General features: G+C 37.3%; 1 pseudogene; it reads left to right on the top strand.

The window, feature by feature from the left end:
• Window positions 1-2,159: 2,159 nt before the first annotated feature.
• Window positions 2,160-8,468, top strand: LOC111526998 (annotated as a pseudogene).
• Window positions 8,469-12,807: the final 4,339 nt, after the last annotated feature.

Raw genomic sequence — 12,807 nt, forward strand, 5'->3', positions numbered from 1 at the left:
AATTGCTACAAAGAGAATAAAATACCTAGGAATATAACTTACAAGGGACATGAATGACCTCTTCAAGAAGAACTATGAACCACTGCTCAAGGAAATAAGAGAGGACACAAACAAAAGGGAAAAAAAATGTTATGCTCATGGATAGGAGGAATTAATATCATGAAAATGGTCATACTAACCAAAGTAATTTATAGATTCAATGCTATTCCCATCAAGCTACCATTTACTTTCTTCACAGAATTAGGAAAAAAACTACTTTAAATTTCATACAAAACCATAAAAAAGCCCATATAGCCAAGACAATTCTAGGCAAAAAGAACAAAGCTCAAGGCATCATGCTACCTGACTTCAAACTGTACTACAAAGCTACAGTAACCAAAACAGCATGGCACTGGTACCAAAACAGATATATAGACCAATGAAACAGAATAGAGGCCTCAGAAATAACACCACAGATCTACAACGATCTGATTTTTGACAAACCTGACAAAAACAAGCAATGGGGAAAGGATTCCCTATTTAATAAATGGTGTTGGGAAAACTGGCTAGCCATATGCAGAAAACAAAAACTGAACCCCTTCCTTACACCTTATACAAAAAATAACTCAAGATGGATTAAAGACTTAAACGTAAAACCTAAAACCATAAAAACTCTAGAAGAAAACCTAAGCAATATCATTCAGGACATAGGCATGGGCAAACACTTCATGACTGAAACACCAAAAGTAATTGCAACAAAAGCCAAAATTGACAAATGGGATCTAATCAAACTAAAGAGCTTCTACACAGCAAAAGAAACTATCATCAGAGTGAATAGGCAACCTATAGAATGGGAGAACATTTTTGCAATCTATCCATCTGACAAATTTCTAATATCCAGAATCTACAAGGAACTTAAACAAATTTACAAGAAAACAACAACCCCATCAAAAGGTGGAGGAAGGATATGAACAAACACTTCTCAAAAAAAGACATTTATGTGGCCAACAAAAATATGAAAAAAAAGCTCATCATTGCTGATCATTAGAGAAATGTAAATCAAACCCAAAATGAGATACCATCTCAGGCAGTGAGAATGGTGATCATTAAAAAGTCAGGAAACAACAGATGCTGGAGAGGGTATGGAGAAATAGGAATTCTTTTACACTGTTGGTGGGAGTGTAAATTAGTTCAATCATTGTGGAGGACAGTGTGGTGATTCCTCAAGGATCTAGGACCAGAAATACTATTTGAACCAGCAATCCCATTACTGGGTATATACCCAAAGGATTATAAATCATTTCACTATAAAGACATATGTACACATACTGCAGCACTGTTCACAATAGCAAAGACTTGGAACCAACCCAAATGCCCATCAATGATAGACTGGATAAAGAAAATGTGACACATACACACCACAGAATACCATGCAGCCATAAAAAAAAGGATGAGTTTATGTCCTTTGCAGGGACATGAATGAAGCTGGAAACAATCATTCTCAGCAAATTAACACAGGAACAGAAAACCAAACAGTGCATGTCCTGACTCATAAGTGGAAGTTGAACAATGAGAACACATGGACACAGGGAGGGGATCATCACACACCAGAGCCTGTTGGGGAGTTAGGGGAAGGGGAGGGAGAGCATTAGGACAAATACCTAGTGTATGCTGGGCTGAAAACATAGATGACAAGTTGATGGGTGCAGCAAACCACTATGGCACATGTAAACCTATGTAACAAGCCTGCACGTTCTGCACGTGTATCCCAGAACTTAAAGTAAAATTAAAGAAAAAAAAAAAAAAGAATTGTTGGCGAGTGTCATGGCCGCCGGTGTCGAGTTGGCAGGCGTTGCCCACGGAACTGGGGAAACTCACTAGAGCAGAGGAAGAAGTGACGCAGTCTGGACAGCGAGAATTGGTGGGAATGAGCAGAAACCCTGCGTGGGTGACTGTGTCACTAGAGGCGGGCACCTGATCAAGTCTCAGCCCAGGCCTCTGTGGTTCTAAGCAGAACTCGGAGCCGGCGTTGCCTAGGAACCCCGCCTTGTGTTATCGAATCCTGAGTGTTTTGGACTAGTCTCACCAAGGCAGGCGTTCAAGGATATTTGGTCAGATCGTCCGACAGCACTAAACCTTTCTTTTCCGAGTGGGCCAGGTCATTCACTAAAGTCGCCGCGATGTCGTCCTGGCTTGGGAGCCTGGGCTCGGCTGGGGCCAGTCTCTGGGTCAAGTCAAGGGCAGCCTGGCTTCCCTCACTGGCCAGATTTCAAACTTTACAAAGGTTATGCTGACGGAGGACTCGGAGGAAGTGGAAGTAGAATTACCTGATTCTAGGATAAAGGAAATTGAAGCCATTCATTCAATCTTGAGATCAAGAGAAGGAAAGGCTTAAGAAACTTTTTACTGATCTGGAAGTGAAATATGAAGCATCCGAGCTTCAAATTAAACCAGAATTCTACAAGTTGCGGAAATCAACTTCAACTAAAAGAGGTAGAAATCAGCCATCTTAAAGCCAGACAGATTGCGCTCTGGGATCAGTTGCTGAAACTGCAGTCATCTACTCAGTCAGCACCTTGGGGAGCTGGCGATGTACCAGCAACCACTGCAGCTTCATTCTTTTATGTGATTAGTTATCATTCTTCAGCTTTCCATGACGATGACATGGACTTTGTTGATATAATTTTGTTCCAACGAGAAATAAACCGACTCTCAAATGAAGTTTCAAGGCTTGAGTCTGAAGTTGGCTATTGGAGGCATATTGCTCAGACTTTGAAAGCACAAGGAACACATAGCTCTGCCCAAAGTGAAACATGCAAACTACAAAATATCATTAAGGAACTGAAACAGAACCAAAGTCAGGAAATTGATGACCATCAACATGAAATATCAGTACTGCATAAAGCACACCAACAGAAATAAGTCGACGACATGGAGAAGAATTAAGTGACTATGAAGAACGAATTGAATAACTCATCTGTTACAACAAGATGGCTCTGGAGTTACAGAAATTGATCACTCTAAAATCTATGAGATGCAAAAAACAATCCAACTTCTACAAACAGAAAAAATGGAGTCTACCAAAAAAATTGAGGAGCTTGAGGATAAAATAAAAGATATAAATAAAAAATTATCTTCTGCAGAAAATGGTAGAGATATTTCGAGGAGAGAATAAGAACCGCTAAAGTGGAAAAGAGATAAATAATGGAAGAATGTGAAAACTTGAAATTGGAGTGTAGTAAATTGCAGCCTTATGCTATGAAGCAAAGTGATACTGTGACAGAAAAGGAAAGAATTATTGCACAGTGTGCCTCAGTGGAAGAAGTGTTCAGAGTACAACAAGCACTGTCTGATGCCAAAAATGAAATAATGAGATTGAGTAGTTTAAACTAGGATAACAGTCTTGCTGAAGACAATCTGAAACTTAAAATATATATCGAAGTTTTAGAAAAAGAGAAGTCATTACTGAGTCAAGAAAAGGAAAAATTTCAGATATCACTTTTAAAATCCAACAATGAATATGAAGTAATAAAAAGTACAGCTACAAGAGGCATAAGTGTGCATTCAGAATTATATGACTTAAGACTTAATTTGGAGGCAAAGGAACAAGAACTCAATTAGAGTATTAGTGAAAAGGAAATACTGATAGCTGAGATAGAAGAATTGGACAGAGACAATCAAGAAACTACAAAGCACATGATTTTGATAAAAAATCAGCTATCAAAACAACAAAATGAAGGAGATAGCACCATCAGTAAACTGAAACAAGATCTAAATGATGAAAAAAAGAGAGTTCATCAACTTGAAGATGATAAAATGGACATTCCTAAAGAGTTGGATGTACAGAAAGAAAAGTTAATTCAAAGTGAAGTGGCCCTAAATGATTTACATTTAACCAACCAGAAACTTGAGGACAAAGTAGAAGTTTTAGTAGATAAGCTAAATAAATCACACACACACACACAAAAAAAATTGTAAGCATCCAGAAGGAGAATTTGGAACTTAAGGAGCATATTAGACAAAATGAGGAAGAGCTTTCTAGAGTCAGGAATGAGTTAACTCAGTCTCTAAATCAAGACACTAGTAGTAATTTTAAGGACAATTTACTTAAAGAGAAGCCAAAGTCAGAAACTTAAAGCAAAGTCTTTCAGAATTAGAACAGCTCAATGAAAATTTAAAGAAAGTTGTTTTTGATGTCAAAATGGAAAACGAAAAGTTAGTTTCAGCATGTGAAGATGTGAGGCATCACTTGGGAAGAATATATTGCTACTAACAATCAGCTTTCTCTGGAAAAAAACACGAGTGTGGAGACTCTAAAAATGGAAAAAGGAGGGAAAGAAGCAGAATTGTGTCGGGCTGTAAAGAGGCTGTTGGAAGAAGCAAACACGTGAGAGAAAACCACTGAACTGTCAAATGCACGTAATTTGAATATCTCTGCCTTACAGCTGGAACATGAGCATTTAATTAAACTCATTCAAAAGAAAGACATTGAAATAGCAGAACCCAAACAGAATATTGGACAAATGGATACTGATCATAAAGAAACTAAGGACATTTTGTCATCTAGTTTAGAAGAGCAGAAGCAATTGACACAACTTTTAAATGAGAAATTTTTATTGAAAAACTTAAAGAAGTTCAAAGCTGCAGGAGCAATTGGATAAATATTCTCAGGCCTTAAGAAAACATGAAATTTTAAGGCAGACCATATAGGAAAAGGACAGAAGTCTTGGATCCATGAAAGAAGAAAATAATCGTCTGCAAGAAGAACTGGAACAACTCAGGGAACAGCAGAGTTGAACTACACCTGTGACTGATCCTAAAACTCTTGATAGTATTACTGAACTAGAATCTGAGGTATCTCAACTGACCATAATCAAGGATCATCTTGAAGAGGCAATTAAACATCATTAAAAGATAATTGAAGATCAAAACCAGAGTAAGATGCAACTACTTCAGTCTTTACAGGAGCAGAAGAAGGAAATGAATGAGTTTAGATACCAGCATGAGCAAATGAACACCACACACACCCAGCTCTTTTTAGAGACAGATGAGGAAATTAAGAGTTTGCAAAAAACAATCAAATCAAAATCTAGTTCCATGAAGAAAGACAAGACATTCAAACAGATAACTCTGATATTTTTCAAGAAACAAAAGTTCAGAGCCTTAAAATAGAACACGGAAGTGAAAAGCATGATTTATCTATAAACTAGATGACAAAATGTCCTTAGTTTCTTTATGATCAGTATTCATTTGTCCAGAAAGCTTTAGATAAGCACGTATCTTTAAGTTAAAGATAGATTATGTACATCATCCAACATTTCTTATCGGAATTCATTTTGTTTTTTAAGTTCTTCAATTTGTTCTTCTTTTGGATCTAACTGTTCTGTAAGTCTTGATGCTGAATTCAATGCAGCATTTGCTTCATCCAAACCTTCCTGTGATGATATCACTTTTCCTGCCGGATTTTCTGCCAAATTAAAACTTAAAGATAAGAATATATCTTTAAGTTTTTTTTCAATAAAAATTTCTCATTTAAAAGTTGTGTCAATTGCTTCCGCTCTTCTAAACTAGATGACAAAACATCCTTAGTTTCTTTATGATCAGTATCCATTTGTCCAGAAAGCTTTAGATAAGATCAGTGAAAGGAATAAGAGAGAACTAGAGATTAAACTTCTAAATGAAAAGAATATATCTTCAACTAAACAGATTGATCAGTTGTCCAAAAATGAAGTTGGTAAACTAACTGAGATTATTCAGCAGAAAGATTTGGAGATACAAGCTCTTCATGCTAGAATTTCTTCAGCTTCCTATGCTCAAGATGTTATTTATCTTCAACAGCAACTGCAGGCCTATGCTGTGGAAAGAGAATAGGTATTAGCTGTTTTGAATGAGAAGACTAGGAAAAATAGCCATCTAAAAACAGAATATCACAAAATGATGGATATAGTTGCTGCCAAAGAAGCAGCTCTCATCAAACTGCAAGATGAAAATAAAAAATTGTCCACTAAATTTGAAAGTAGTGACCAAGATACGTTTAGAGAAACTGCTCAGAATTTATCATGTATCATTTGAGAAAAAGGCATGGAAATAGATACACTAAGTCAAAAATGTCAGACTTTATTGGCAGTTTTACAGACATCCAGCACTGGTAATGAGGCTGGAGGTGTTAATAGTAATCAGTTTGAGGGGCTTCTACAAGAACGTGACAAGTTAAAACAGCAAGTTAAAAAAAAAAGGAAGAGTGGAAACAGCAAGTGGTGACCACAGTACAAAATATGTAACACAAGTCAGCCCAGTTTCAGGAAGAGCTTCACCAACTTCAGGCACAGGTTTTGGTTGACAGCAATAATAATTCTAAATTACAAATGAACTATACCGGCCCAATTCAAAGTTATGAGCAGAATGAAACCAAATTCAAAAATCTGCGGCAGGAATTCGCACAAGTTTAGCACGGCACTGGGCAGCTTTCCAATACCAAGGATCTTCTTTTAGGAAAACTTGATATTATTTCACCCCAGCTGTCTTCTGTGTCATTGCTTACTCCCCAGTCAGCAGAATCTCTTAGAGCAAGTAAGTGTGATGTGTTGAGTGAATCTTCTGAATTACTTCAGCAAGAGGTAGAAGAGCAAAGAAAATCACTACAGGAAAAAGATGCAATGATTGGAACTCTCCAGGAAAATAATCACAGATTGTCTGATTCGATTGCTGCCACTTCAGAGCTAGAAAGAAAAGAACACAAACAAACCAATTCAGAAATTAAGCAGCTAAAGGAGAAACAAGATGTTTTGCAAAAGTTGCTTAAAGAAAAAGACCTCAAAGCCAAAAGTGATCAATTACTTTCTTCCAATGAACATTTCACTAACAAAGTAAATGAAAATGAACTTTTGAGGCAGGCGGTAACAAACCTGAAGGAGAGAATATTAATTCTAGAGATGGACATTGGCAAACTAAAAGAAGGAAATGAAAAAATAGTAGAAACTTCCAAGGGAAAGGAAACAGAATATCAAGCGTTACAAGAGACTAACATGAAGTTTTCTAGATACTGTGAGAAAAAGAGTTTGAGAGCCGTCAGTGAAGGAGAAGGCTCTTGCTTTTGAACAGTTACTGAAAGAAAAAGAACAGAGCAGGACTGGGAGCTAAATCAGCTTTTAAATGCAGTTAAATCAGTGCAGGAGAAGACAGTTGTGTTTCAACAAGAGAAACCAAGTCATGTTGGCCCTGAAACAAAAACAAAGGGAAAACACTGCACTACAGAGAAAGGTTCAACGTTTACATGACCAATAATTTCAATCAAACCAGGAGCTAGAGACATTGCATCTTTTAAAATCAGAAGATTCTTATACCCATGAAGCTTTGGCCACAGAAGATAGGCTAAACTAAGAAAGAAAGTCACAGTATTGGAGGAAAAGCCAGGTTCATCCTCTAATGCAATGGAAAATGCAAGTCATCAAGCCAATGTGCAGGTAGAGTCATTGCAAGAACAATTGAATATAGTCTCCAAGCAAAGGGATGAAACTGCGCTGCTACTTTCTGCCTCTCAGGAACAAGTAAAGCAGTATGCTCTGTCACTGGCCACCCTGCAGATGGTACTACAGCGTTTCCAACAAGAGGAAAAAGCTATGTATTCTGTTGAACTAGGAAAGCAAAAACACCTTATAGCTGAATGGAAGAAAAAGGCAGAAAATCTGGAAGGAAAAGTGATATCACAGGAAGGTTTGGATGAAGCAAATGCTGCACTGAATTCAGCATCAAGACTTAAAGAACAGTCAGATCCAAAAGAAGATCAAATTGAAGGACTTAAAAAACAAAATGAGTTCCGATAAGAAATCCTGGATGATGTACAAAAGACATTGATGAACTTACCAAACAGCTTAGAAGGAAAAGTGGACAAAGTCCTAATGAGAAACCTCTTCATCAGTCATTTCCACATGCCAAAAAATCAGCGTCATGACATGTTCCGGTTGATGGGAAGCATCCTGGGTGTCAGAAGGGAGGAGATGCAGCAGTTGTTTCATGACGATCGGGGTAGTGTTACCAGGTGGATGACTTGGGTGGCTTGAAGGAGGATCAAAAAGTGTTCCCAACACACCTTTGAGACCAAATCAGCAATCTGTGCTTAATAGTTCTTTTTCAGAACTTTTTGTTAAATTTCTAGAAACAGGATCTCATTCATCTGTTCCACCACTAAAGCTTTCTGTTCATGATATTAAACCTCTAGATTCACCAGGAAGGAGAAAACTAGATACAAATGCACCAGAAAGTTTTAAAAATACAGCAGAATCCAGGTTGGGTAGAAGACGAGATGTAAGTCCGTTTTGGCTCCTCACTCAGCAGGGGTACCTCTTACTAACCCAGCTGGACTTGGACCTGGTGGGCCCCAGCATCTTCTTTTGAAACCCATCTCAGATATTTGGCCCACATTCACACCTTTGCCAGTGTTACCTGACAACAACACTGGAGCTGTGTTGAAAGACCTTGTGAAACAATAGATGATTCTCAAGCCAGAGACAGTCTAGCACTTTAAAGAAACCACGAACACTATAGATATGTACTTCATCACCAAGTGGCCTTTTAGAAAATGTCATGTATTTATTTGTAGTTAATGCTTTCTCTGAATTTAATAAAAATATTCCTAATGCTTTTAGAAATTGCAGGTGTCAAGAGGAAGTGTTTGCTATGTCATCTGATTTATTTATTTTTGACCTAATTTAAGCTAGGAACATTTATCTTTTATCTTAAGTTACAGAAATACAGACAGACAAAAATACTAGTAGCTATATGTTAGCTTTCTATTTCCTTCTGTGATTTCCAAGCCCATTTAAGCTAGAGATTGTGGTTTGTCAAGAGAGTTTTTTTTTTTTTTTAATGAAGAATAAAAAAATACTAGTAGTGGCTTCTCTGCATAGTGTGGAAAGTTGATCTGAAGCGTATAGTGATCACCTTTAGAGGACTTTGTGGTAATAGGCCAACAAGATGGTCCCTGGAAGGTCATCGGTGCCCTGAGATGAAGTATGTATTTGGTCCTGTGCAATGTCATCATGTGTGTAAATTCTTTTGTTGTTGTTGTTTTAAATAGAGATGGCCTCTCACTATGTTGCCAGGCTGGTGTCGAATTACTGGGCTCAAGTGATCCTCCAACCTCGGCCTCCCAAAGTGCTGGGATTACAGGCATGAGTCACCGTGCCCAGCACTGGCTGTAGATTCATGTGACTACCACCACAGTCAAGATACAGAACACTTCCATCACAAGCATCCCGTGTCACCCTCTCATAATCGTAGCCACCTCCCGATCCCTTTCCTGAATCCCTCACAATCACTAACTGTTCTCCATCTCAGTCGTTTTGTTATTTCAAGAATGTTATGGCCGGGCGCGGTGGCTCAAGCCTGTAATCCCAGCACTTTGGGAGGCCGAGACGGGTGGATCATGAGGTCAGGAGATCGAGACCATCCTGGCTAACATCGTGAAACCCCGTCTCTAGTAAAAAATACAAAAAACTAGCCGGGCGAGGTGGTGGGCGCCTGTAGTCCCAGCTACTCGGGAGGCTGAGGCAGGAGAAGGGCGTAAACCCGGGAGGCGGAGCTTGCAGTGAGCTGAGATCCGGCCACTGCACTCCAGCCTGGGCGATAGAGCAAGACTCCGTCTCAAAAAAAAAAAAAAAAAAAAGAATGTTATATAAATGAAAATCAAAATCAGTATGTAACCTCTTGAGACTGGTGTTTTTTCACTCAGCGTAACTCCCTTGAGATCCATCCAAGTTTTTGGATGTATCACTAGTTTTTTCCTTTTTATTGTTGGGTATATAGTACAGATATATCACTTAGTTTTAACAGCTACGATATCTATTTAAAGACATCATCTTAAAACATGTTTCTTTACACAAATTCATACAACTTTCATATAAGTGTTAAACCATACAGCTGCATCTACATAAGTATAATTAGCAATATCACTGAACATGCCACTTCCTGATATATGAGGTATAGCAATCCGAGACCTAACTATTCTCATCACAGTAGCGACTGAGGGCAGTGAAATTCCTTTGACAGCACTAGTACCCAGATGTCTGAAACTGAAGAGAGTATTTCCTCAATTTTTTATAAACCCATCATAAAAAATCCTAACTTGAAACCTAACTGTATCTGGATGTTCATATTTTTATTAGTTATTGAAGTTGTACATTTTTAAAAAGACATTTCTTGCAAATTTTGTAAATTTCTATATGCCTCTAAAATAGAAACATTTGTGTAACAAAGAAAGGTGAAAATGAGAGAAATTCAAATATGTAAATAGGCCTGGCTCAGGCCAGAACTGTATTTGGTTGCTTGCAAGTTTTGCTGTGATTAACTGTACTTTCTAATATATTTGGAAGACTAGCACTCTTAATTAGACGTTGATGGGTGAAACTTCTATATCTGAAAAATGAAGTAACTGAGAATGCTGCTTCAGAATGTCTTCTATCTCCTTGGATAACTAATTTATATTGCTATTCTTTAGTATACTTTAAAGGAAGTGATCATACAAGCTCTATATTAGAACTGTCAAGCTGCCTCCTCTTGGTTTTTTGCCCATTATTATTTCTCTATGAGTTGTTACTCCTTGGTTTTTTGGGTTTTGGTTTTGTTTTGTTTTTTGAGACAGAATTTCCCTCTTGTTGCCCAGGCTCGGGTGCAATGGCATGATCCCAGCTCACTGCAACCTCTGCTTCCCGGGTTCAAGCGGTTCTCCTGCCTCAGCCTCCCAAGTAGCTGGGATTACAGGTGTACACTACCACAACAGGCTAATTTTTGTATTTTTAGTAGAGACAGGGTTTCGCCATGTTGACCAGGCTGGTCTCAAACTGCTGACCTCAAGGAATCCACCTGCCTCAGTCTCCCAAAGTGCTGAGATTACAAGCATGAGCCACTGCGCCCAGCGTACTCCTTGGTTTTCATATGCTCCTAACAGAGATACTTTCACTGACTATTCTACATTATTTGCTGCTGGCCATTGAAGTTTCATTTCAGTGTGGAGCAAATGAAATATTAGTTTCTAAGTTAAAAACACACACACACACAGTCCTTTATTTTTAAGAAATAGAATTTGTAAAAAGTTTTCTCTTTTAATTTGAAAAAGATACACATGGTATTTAGGTAGTATGTCATCATATTTGAAATGCCTTTTGTGACATTTTTAGTATTTCCTTCTCTGACCAAAACAATGTGTCCCCCTCTCATCCCATAGTTTAACATAATTTTAAAAGCTGTTGTGGGTGAATTGCATAGCTAAACATCACAGAGCGTGATATTAAATGGCTGCTATTTAAATAAGTACGTGACCTTGTTCTAAAGCTATACTACCTAATGTTTCCATTGTGTCATTGAAACTATAGCTGACTGGTATGCATATAGTGTTCATTGATCTAAACCAGATACAACACATCAATTTTTCTGAAACTTCGTTGTGTCAGAGATGAACCACCTGCTCACAGAACCATCTTAGTAACCAGACAGTGATGAAACATGTGATTCTAATGTTGGCAATAGGACATTGCTAACAGTGCATTTAACTGCAACATTTTAACTACAGTAATTTTTCTGTTTATTTCTCTATCCACTCAGAATTTGTGGTTGAATTCCACCTTCCCTGCCATAGTTTTTCACCACATTCCTAATGGTTTTCAACCTCTATACTGTAGTAGAAAATTCATCCAGCCATTGAATTTAATTTTAAGGCATAATTCTGGATCAAATTGTTTGAATTTTCATTCCTGTCATTCTTGATTTTTAAAAAATGAAAGGAAGAAAAAACAAAATTAAACAAAACCTTGGGAAAAAAGGAAAGACTTCTTTCCAACGAGCCAATTAAAACGTCCAGTATTCTCCCAAATAAAGCCTTTGGTTTCTTTTAACCTCTTAATGGTTAATTGAAAAAGTACAGAAACTATCAAAATCCTTATCCAATCAATAGATGGGGAGAAAAACCTATGTCTTCAGGGACAGAAGAGTAATGAGAATTATTTAGAAAATGCTATTATGCATCAAACTTAAAAGCATTTGAATCTGATTTTTAAAGATAATGAAGTTTTCCACATATCAAAGTATTTTAAACATCTTCCACCAACAAAAATTTTTCTTTAATTTTGTGAATATTGAGTAAATATAGGTGATATTTATTTTATATATTCTATGGAAAAAATGGTGTTTTAATGCTCTGACATTTGTGATTATTTGCCAGTCTTTATCTTTTAACTTATTAAAAAGTTAAATATTTATTAAGATTTTTCTATGTAAAACTGATAAATTGTCTTTTGATTTTCAGGGAAATATCTAAATGTGGGAAATTTCCAATCCAACCTTAATATTAAGTTGTGTTATGTATAGAGCTAAAGTTAATGCATTTTTTAATTTCTCGGGACCACTCTAAGGTGAAAAAGTACTCCAAATAAAGATGATATATGTAAGTTGACAATGTCTTCATTCACAATAAGAAAATTTTTTTAGAAAAAAAATAAAAAAAGAATTGTTGACATAGCTGCCTACCGCGTGCCAGGAACTGTTCTAAACACCTTGCACATACTCAGTCATCTGACTTTCCCAGCCACCATTGCTACCACTGCAAAATGAGGGAACGGAGCCTCAGAGAGGTAAAGTAACAGCTCAAACTCACACAGCTGGTGAGTGGCCCAGCCAGCACTCAGTGGCCTGGTTCTAAAGCCTGCACTTAGCTGCTATTCTAGACGGCATCTGATTTTCTTCTAGAATTTATAGACAGATATACACGATAGAGGTAGATTTAGATAGATAGATAGATAGATAGATAGATAGATAGATAGATAGATAGATAGATAG

The sequence above is a fragment of the Piliocolobus tephrosceles genome, chromosome 10 (assembly GCF_002776525.5).
Source record: "Piliocolobus tephrosceles isolate RC106 chromosome 10, ASM277652v3, whole genome shotgun sequence".
Taxonomy (NCBI): domain Eukaryota; kingdom Metazoa; phylum Chordata; class Mammalia; order Primates; family Cercopithecidae; genus Piliocolobus; species Piliocolobus tephrosceles.